This window comes from Triticum aestivum, chromosome 4B (genome assembly GCF_018294505.1).
Source record: "Triticum aestivum cultivar Chinese Spring chromosome 4B, IWGSC CS RefSeq v2.1, whole genome shotgun sequence".
Lineage (NCBI taxonomy): Eukaryota > Viridiplantae > Streptophyta > Magnoliopsida > Poales > Poaceae > Triticum > Triticum aestivum.
Genome location: NC_057804.1, coordinates 203,321,830 through 203,330,531, shown reverse-complemented (window position 1 = coordinate 203,330,531; position 8,702 = coordinate 203,321,830).

The window sequence follows — 8,702 nt, the reverse complement described above, 5'->3', positions numbered from 1 at the left end:
GTCCTTCTTATGCTCCCTATATCTCTCCATAAGTTGTCGTACCAAGAAAATGGCTTCCATGGTCGACCTCCCAGGCATGAAACCAAACTGATTTTTGGTCACGCTTGTCATTCTTCTTAAGCGGTGCTCAATGACTCTCTCCCATAGCTTCATTGTATGGCTCATCAGCTTAATTCCACGGTAATTAGTACAACTCTGAACATCCCCCTTGTTCTTGAAGATTGGTACTAATATACTCCGTCTCCATTCTTCTGGCATCTTGTTTGCCCGAAAAATGAGGTTGAAAAGCTTGGTTAGCCATACTATCACTACGTCCCCGAGACCTTTCCACACCTCAATGGGGATACAATCAGGGCCCATCGCCTTGCCTCCTTTCATCCTTTTTAAAGCCTCATTCACCTCAGACTCCTGGATGCGCCGCACAAAACGCATGCTGGTCTCATCAAAGGAGTCATTCAGTTCAATGGTAGAACTCTCATTCTCCCCATTGAACAGCTTGTCGAAGTACTCCCGCCATCTATGCTTAATCTCTTCGTCCTTCACCAAGAGTTGGCCTGCTCCGTCCTTGATGCATTTGACTTGGCCAATATCCCTCGTCTTCCTCTCCCGGATCTTAGCCATCTTATAGATGTCCCTTTCACCTTCCTTCATGCCTAACCGTTGGTAGAGGTCCTCATAAGCCCGACCCCTTGCTTCACCAACAGCTCGCTTTGCGGCCTTCTTCGCCATCTTGTACTTCTCTATGTTGTCTGCACTCCTATCCAGGTATAGGCGTCTGAAGCAATCTTTCTTCTCTTTAAGCGCCTTCTGGACATCATCATTCCACCACTAGGTATCGTTATCTTCGCTTCTCCTTCCCCTGGACACTCCAAACTCCTCCGAGGCCACCTTACGAATGCAAGTCGCCATCTTCATCCACACATTGTCCGCATCCCCTCCTTCCTCCCAAGGGCCCTCCTTAAATACCCTCTCCTTGAACACCTGAGCTACCTCCCCCTTGAGCTTCCACCACTTCGTTCTAGCGACCTTGGCACGCTTATCCCGCTGGACACAAATCCGAAAACGGAAGTCAGCAACCACCAGCTTATGCTGGGGTACAACACTCTCCACAGGTATCACCTTACAGTCTAGGCACGCACGCCTATCTTCTCTTCTCGAGAGGATGAAATCAATCTGGCTAGAGTGTTGGCCACTACTAAAAGTCACCAGATGTGATTCTCTCTTTCTAAAGAGGGTGTTAGCTACAATCATGTTGTAGGCTAGAGCAAAGCTTAAGACATCTTCTCCTTCTTGATTCCTGATGCCATAGCCAAAGCCCCCATGCGCCCCTTCAAAACCTGTGTTAGATGTACCCACGTGGCCATTGAGGTCTCCTCCTATGAAGAGCTTCTCACCAATCGGTACACTCCTAACCATGTCTTCCAAGCCTTCCCAGAACTCCCTCTTGGTGTTCTCATTGTGGCCTACTTGCGGGGCATATGCGCTGATAACATTGAGAACCAAGTCCTCAGCTACCAGCTTGACCAGGATAATCCGGTCCCCACGTCTCCTTACGTCTACCACTCCATACTTGAGGCTCTTGTTGATCAAGATGCCTACGCCATTTCTGTTTGCAGCCGTTCCCGTGTACCACAGCTTGAAGCCGGTATCCTCCACCTCCTTCGCCTTCTGTCCTCTCCATTTGGTTTCTTGGACGCAAAGGATATCAACACCTCTCCTCACTGCTGCATCAACTAGCTCCCGAAGCTTCCCTGTCAGAGACCCTACGTTCCAGCTACCTAAGCGAATCCTCCTAGGCTCGGATAGCTTCCTTACGCTTCGCACTCGTCGAGTCAAATGCGAAGACCCTTGCTCATTTTCCACTACATCCGGGCGCCGATGTAGCGCGCCACTAAGGATGCGACGACCCGATCCTCGCTCACTTGCCACCGTATCCGGATCAAGATACGGCGCGCCACTTGGGGGGTGACGGCCCAGCCCTTGCCCATTTTCCACCACACCCGGGTTCCGATGTGGCGCGTCGCTGAGAGGGTTACGCCCCAACAAAAATCTTTTGGGTTTCATCTCCATAAGAGTGGCTGAGTTTTTACGTTGGCTCGCCAAGCCTATCACAACCCTCCTCCTTCACCCGGGCATGGGACCGGCTATGTCTAGCCATAAAGTCATCAAATTCATCTAAACATGAGCTATGAAATTTAGTAGACGGGGTTTCAACTTTATCATATCTATAGAGAGAATTTAACTTTACTACCTGTGTCGGGTTGTCAAGACAATGTGTTTCTTCAACAGGCGGTACAATAAGACCATGTATTTCTTCAATAGGTGGTAAATTCTTAACATCTTCAGCTTTAATACCTTTTTCTTGCATAGATTTCTTTGCCTCTTGCATATCTTCAGGACTGAGAAATAGAACACCTCTCTTCTTTCGAGTAGGTTTAGGAATAGGCTCAGGGGTTGGCTCAATTGTATCAGGAATTGGCTCAGGAAGAGTCCAATTATTCTCATTACTCGACATATTATTCAATAGTAATTCAGCTTGGACGACTTTTCTTTCCATGAAAACACAACCAACACAACTATCCAAGTGGTCCTTAGAAGCATCGGTTAGTCCATTATAAAAGATATCAAGTATTTCATTTTCTTAAGAGGATGATCAAGCAAATCATTAAGTAATCGGAGAAGCCTCCCCCAAGCTTGTGGGAGACTCTCTTCTTCAATTTGGAGAAAATTATATATTTCTCGCAAGGCAGCATGTTTCTTATGAGCAGGGAACTATTTAGCAGAGAAGTAATAAATCATATCGTGGGGACTACGCACACAACCAGGATCAAGAGAATTAAACCAAGTTTGAGCATCACCCTTTAATGAGAATGGAAATATCTTAAGGATGTAATAGTAGTGAGACTTCTCATCATTAGTAAACAGGGTAGCTATATCATTTAACTTGGTAAGATGTGCCACAACAGTTTCAGATTCATTGCCATAAAAAGGATCAGATTCAACCAAAGTAATTATTTCAGGATCAACAGAGAATTCATAATCCTTATTAGTAACAAAGATAGGTGAAGTAGCAAAGCAGGGTCATATTTCATCCTAGCATTCAGAGTTTTCTGTTTAAGTTTAGCTAGTAATTTCTTAAGATCAGATCTATCATTGCAAGCAAAAAGATCTCAGCAGTTTCTTCATCAATGACATAACCCTCAGGAACAACAGGAAATTCATACTTAGGGGGAGAACCTTCATCATCACTATCATCAATAATTTCATCATCTATAATTTCATTCTCTCAAACCCTAGCAAGTTGTTCATCAAGATATTCATCTAATGGCACAGTAGTATCAAGCATAGAAGTAGTTTCATCGTAAGTATCATGCATAGCAGAAGTGGCATCATCAATAATATGCGACATATCAGAAGTCATAGTAGTAGCAGGTTTAGGTGTCGCAACCTTACTCAAAACAGAAGGAGAAACTAGTGTAGAGCTAGATGGCAGTTCCTTACCTTCCCTCGTAGTTGAGGGAAAAATCTTAGTTCTTTCGTCTTTCAAATTCCTCATAGTGATTAGAAGATATAAATCCCTAGTGACTCAAAGAATAGAGCTATGCTCCCAGGCAACGGCGCCACAAAATAGTCTTGATAACCCACATGTATAGGGGATCGCAACAGTTTTCGAGGGTAGAGTATTCAACCCAAATTTATTGATTCTACACAAGGGGGGCCAAAGAATATTCTCAAGTATTAGCAGTTGAGTTGTCAATTCAACCACACCTGGATAACTTAGTATCTGCAGCAAGGCATTTAGTAGCAAAGTAGTATGATAGTAATGGTAACAGTGGCAAAAGTAAAGATAGAAGTTTTGTAGTGATTGTAAAAGTGGCAACAGAAAAGTAAATAAGCGAAGCACAATATGTGCAAAGCTCGTAGGCATTGGATCAGTGATGGACAATTATGTCTGATGTGATTCCTCATGTAATAGTTATAACATAGGGTGACACAGAACTAGCTCCAGATCATCAATGTAATGTAGGCATGTATTCTGAATATAGTCATGCGTGCTTATGGAAAAGAACTTGCATGACATCTTTTGTCCTACCCTCCCGTGGCAGCGGGGTCCTAGTGGAAACTAAGGGATATTAAGGCCTCGTTTTAATAGAGTACCGGACCAAAGCATTAACACAGTGAATACATGAACTCCTCAAACTACGGTCATCACCGAGAAGTATCGTGATTATTGTCGCTTCGGGGTTGTCGGATCATAACACATAATAGGTGACTATAGAATTGCAAGATAGGATCAAGACCTCACATATATTCATGAAAACATAATAGGTTCAGATCTGAAATCATGGCATTCGGGCCCTAGTGACAAGCATTAAGCATAGCAAAGTCATAGCAACATCAATCGCAGAACATAGTGGATACTAGGGATCAAACCCTAACAAAACTAACTTGATTACATGGTAAATCTCATCCAACCCATCACCGTCCAGCAAGCCTATGATGGAATTACTCATGCACGGCGGTGAGCATCATGAAATTGGTGATGGAGGATGGTTGATGATGATGACGGTGACGGATTCCCCTCTCCGGAGCCCCGAACGGACTCCAGATCAGTCCTCCCGAGAGAGATTAGGGCTTGGCGGCGGCTCCGTATTGTAAAAAGAGTTGAAACTTTCTCTCTGATTTTTTCTCCACAAAACAGAATATATAGAGTTGGAGTTGAGGTCGGTGGAGCATTAGGGGGCCGACGAGACAGGGGGCACGCCTAGGGGAAGCGTGCGCCCCCCCCCCCACCCTCATGGACAGGGTGTGGGCCCACTGGCCTTGATTCTTTCGCCAGTATTTTTTATATTTGCCAAAATTTATCTCCGTGGATTTTCAGGTCATTCCGAGAACTTTTGTTTTCTGCACAATAAATAACACCATGGCAGTTCTGCTGAAAACAGCGTCAGTCCGGGTTAGTCTCATTCAAATCATGCAAGTTAGAGTCCAAAACAAGGGCAAAAGTTTTTGGAAAAGTAGATACGTTGGAGACGTATCAGTCGTCATGGCTCACGTCAGCTGAGCCTCATGAGGTAGCAGCATAGATCTCTCCGCGCCTCATGAGCCGTCCTGAGGAGGCCAACCCCTCCAGGGGTCTCGGCGTCGTCCGCCTCGCGAGGCTTGGCCCCTCGCATGGGTCTTGTGGTGTTGATGTCGAAGCTGGTCCGTACCATGCCGCCAATGGAGCCACATGGTGGGCCGCAGGCAGGCAGGACTGGATACCCCCAAGTCCAGGACGCCAACAGTAGCCCCCGTGCCCAAGGCGCGCTCTGACTTGGCTTCCGGGTGAAGCCAAAGGGCAACTGTGGAGCGCCGTGGGCCCTAACCACCTTCGGCCTTGATGACGCGTGGCGACTGATTGGACGTGGGCAACTCTGCTTCCCCACGCTTGCATTAGCAACTGCTCGACTTGACAACTGCATGCTGCATGCAGAAAGGATCATCATTACTGGAAATCATGGGGGGGCGACGATTTACCTTCTCCCAGCTATAAACGTGCGAGCGGGTTGAGCCCCTCCCCATTTCTCTTTCGTCTTGCTCTTGCTTGCTTCTCCTCCTCTTCTCCTTGCTCCCATGGCATTGATCAGGAGTTTCTCTGCGGTAGAGAAGGGGAAGGATCCTAGAGAGCGGCCGGACCCTCTCCCGCCGAAGAAGTGGCTCGACCTCCATGACAACGCCGGTGCGGGGCGAGAGGTGGCTAGGCCTTGGCAATCGAGGACTCCGCCTGGCTTCCCCCTCCCCCTATGCGCCCGTGATCAGGGTGAAGGAGCGCGCCGTCGAGCAGCGCCTCGCGAAGATGGCAGGGCCACCATTGCCCTGCCGGCCACACCACGGGCCCGCACTGAGGATAGCTCGCGTGAGTTCGTGGTGTGGGTGGTGATGCCTCCTGATACCTGGATCAGATTCCCACGGTTCTTCGCCAGCGAGCTGCCTCCGCGGGGACCTGTGGAGCTATGGCTGCAGCACGCGGGGTGCAGCAGCCTAGCCACCGGGGCTGAGGTCGAGGTGGTGTCGTCCGGAGACGTCTTCATGATGCGCGGATGGGGCGAGGTCGCCCGTGCTTGCCGAGCGGAAGGAGCCATGGCAATCCACTTTGAGTACGATGGCGCGACCACCTTATTCTTCAAGGTCTTCAACAAGCCGGGCGAGTGGCTGGAGTGCTGCCCTGGAGGAGACAGCTCAAGGGACGCCGTGATGGGTGCTGGGTGTGCAGATGCCCCCTTCAGCGCTTTGTCCAGCAGCAGCGACGACTCCTGGGAATCCAGCGACTCTCCTGAGCGAAGCGATTCTCCGGAGTTGAGCGACGACAGCTACGTGCCGCCGAGCTCCCGCCGGGGTCAGAGTGCTGCTGCGGCTGCCGCCCGGTGTCGCTAGCGATGCCGCAAGGCCATGTATTTGTCTCTCCTGCACGAGATGAAAATCAACCCCCGTGAGGCTTGTAAGGACCGAGAAGTATTCAATAGTATCGTTGTTCCTTTTGACCTTGTAATGAACGCACTTATTCCACTCTGGTTGAGTCCCTCCTTTTTCTTTTCCCTAGACAGCGTGGCGCTCTACGCCGGCAGGACCCAGTCCCCAGGACGGCTTCAGTCGTCGCTAGTATGCCAGGTCACGATGCGGTGGTCAAGGCTAGGAGGTGAGCGGCCCAAGGTCCGGTGAGATCTCATGAGACGCGATGCTCATGAGGTCCCCCTTGGCGTGCAAGCTGCTGTATAGAAAACTAAAAAGGGGAGTTGAACCGCCCGAGTGGAACTGCGGGGTGAGGCGCGTGGAGTGAAGCTGGTGCCGTAGCGAGCGGAGACTTATCTTTTGTGGCCTGGAGATTCTGCTTTTGCTTGTTTATCCTGCACCATGCGACATGCCTCGGGGAGGCGTTTAAAACTATTTGCTTGAAACAATATGTCTTGTAATAACTAGATTATGCTCCTTCAGCTTTTCCATTTGCTTTATTGTTCTGCATCGGCAGAGCGCGGCCCCGCGCATACCTCCGCCATTGTTGGGTCATTCGGGTCACCAGGACGATCCCAAAAGGTATGGGGCTACGGGACCAGTTAGGCTCCCGAGTTGCGATGCTCAGGAGTCCTCCTTGACGTGCGAACAGCTTAGGAAAATATGCAGGGACAAGCCTAGGTGTTCTGCGTCGGCAGGTCCTAGCCCCGCGCATACCTCAACCATCATTTGGTTGTCTAGATCACCAGGACGAGCCCAAGAGGTGAGGGGCTACGTGACAAGTTAGGCTCCTGAGTCGCGATGCTCAGGAGTCCCCCTTGACGTACGAACGGCTTGAGAGAGAAGGGTGACAACCAGGTCTTGGCGTTGTGCGTCAGCAGGGCCCGGCCACGCGCATACCTCAGCCGTCGTTGGGTCGTCCGAATTGCCAGGACGAGCCTAAGAGGTGAGGGGCTACATGGCCAGTTAGGCTCCTGAGTCACGATGCTCAAGAGTCCCCCTTGACATACTAACAGACCATCGTACCTTTCCCTCGCAGAGCTCTCGCTTGGGAGGGGTGTGCGAAGACCAGGCCCATGAGGCCTGGCGACGTGGGGTACACCAGGCATGACCTGAGCGTAGCCCCCGTGCCCAGCCCCGTCGCGCTACCTTCCCGAGGGAGAGAAGCGAGGTGAGGCTAGTCACTGAGCTCGGAAGCTCCCTGAGGTTAATGCGGCCGTGAGGCCACCCCAGTTGTTTATCACCAGCGCGGAGCATAGTGCTTCCACTCTTGCACTGGCATACCTGCTCCTCGGCAGTGTTGATGGCCAGCACGGAGCATGGTGCTTCCACTGGCGCGTGGAAGGGGGCTCCCTCTGAGGAGAGCCCCCGGGGCGTGTACAGCCCCGCCATGACACGTGGCTTGCACGGGAGGGCTGGAGGAGGTGTATATGGGCACCCGTGAGCCAGCGCGGGACTCACGAGGCCCTACCTCAAGGCGGGTTGCGTCTGGTCTTGATTGGAGATGCTTGGATTGGTCCTGCGAGATGGTTAGGCAGCCTGTGCCGAATGTGTTTCCTGAGGTTATTGCATGAGAAGGCCATACACCAACGACCCCAGGAGGTGACGTGAACGGGACTAGCCCGCCAGACAGAGCTCAGCCACTGGATTTATCGAAGCTACAAGGACAGACCCGAGCACAGACGCTGTGCCCAGTCTTCTCATGCAAAGATCCTGAAGAAAAATAGCCGGCGCACGGTTCCCGTGGCCACGGGGGCACCAGGTTGTGCGCCCTTGCTTACCCATCACGATTAACTCATGCGAGAACAAGGCACGAAGAGCCACGGGAGGTGACGTACATGGGACCGGTCCGTGAGCTAGAGCTCAGCTCATTAGGTTTAGCGATGCTGCAGGGACAGACCTGAGCACAGGCGCTGTGCCAGTCCTTAATCATGAGGCGGTTGTGGGAGCGCTTGCAAGGGCGCGAGACGTTCTTAGCGATGAAGTGCCGGTATGGCAGTCGGTATTTCGACAGTAGTTTGTGAAGGATTGTAACTTGATCTGATGAAATACAAAAGGGATACACGCCATAGGGACAGACCCACACGGCCTGGGGATGATGCAGCCTGAGGGGTGCTCCCAAGCTGAACAAACTAGAGAGATGTCACCTGGTACCGTTGCTGAAGAGTTGTTGAAGTAGCCAAAAAACGCGCGCTGCTGAAGCCACTCCT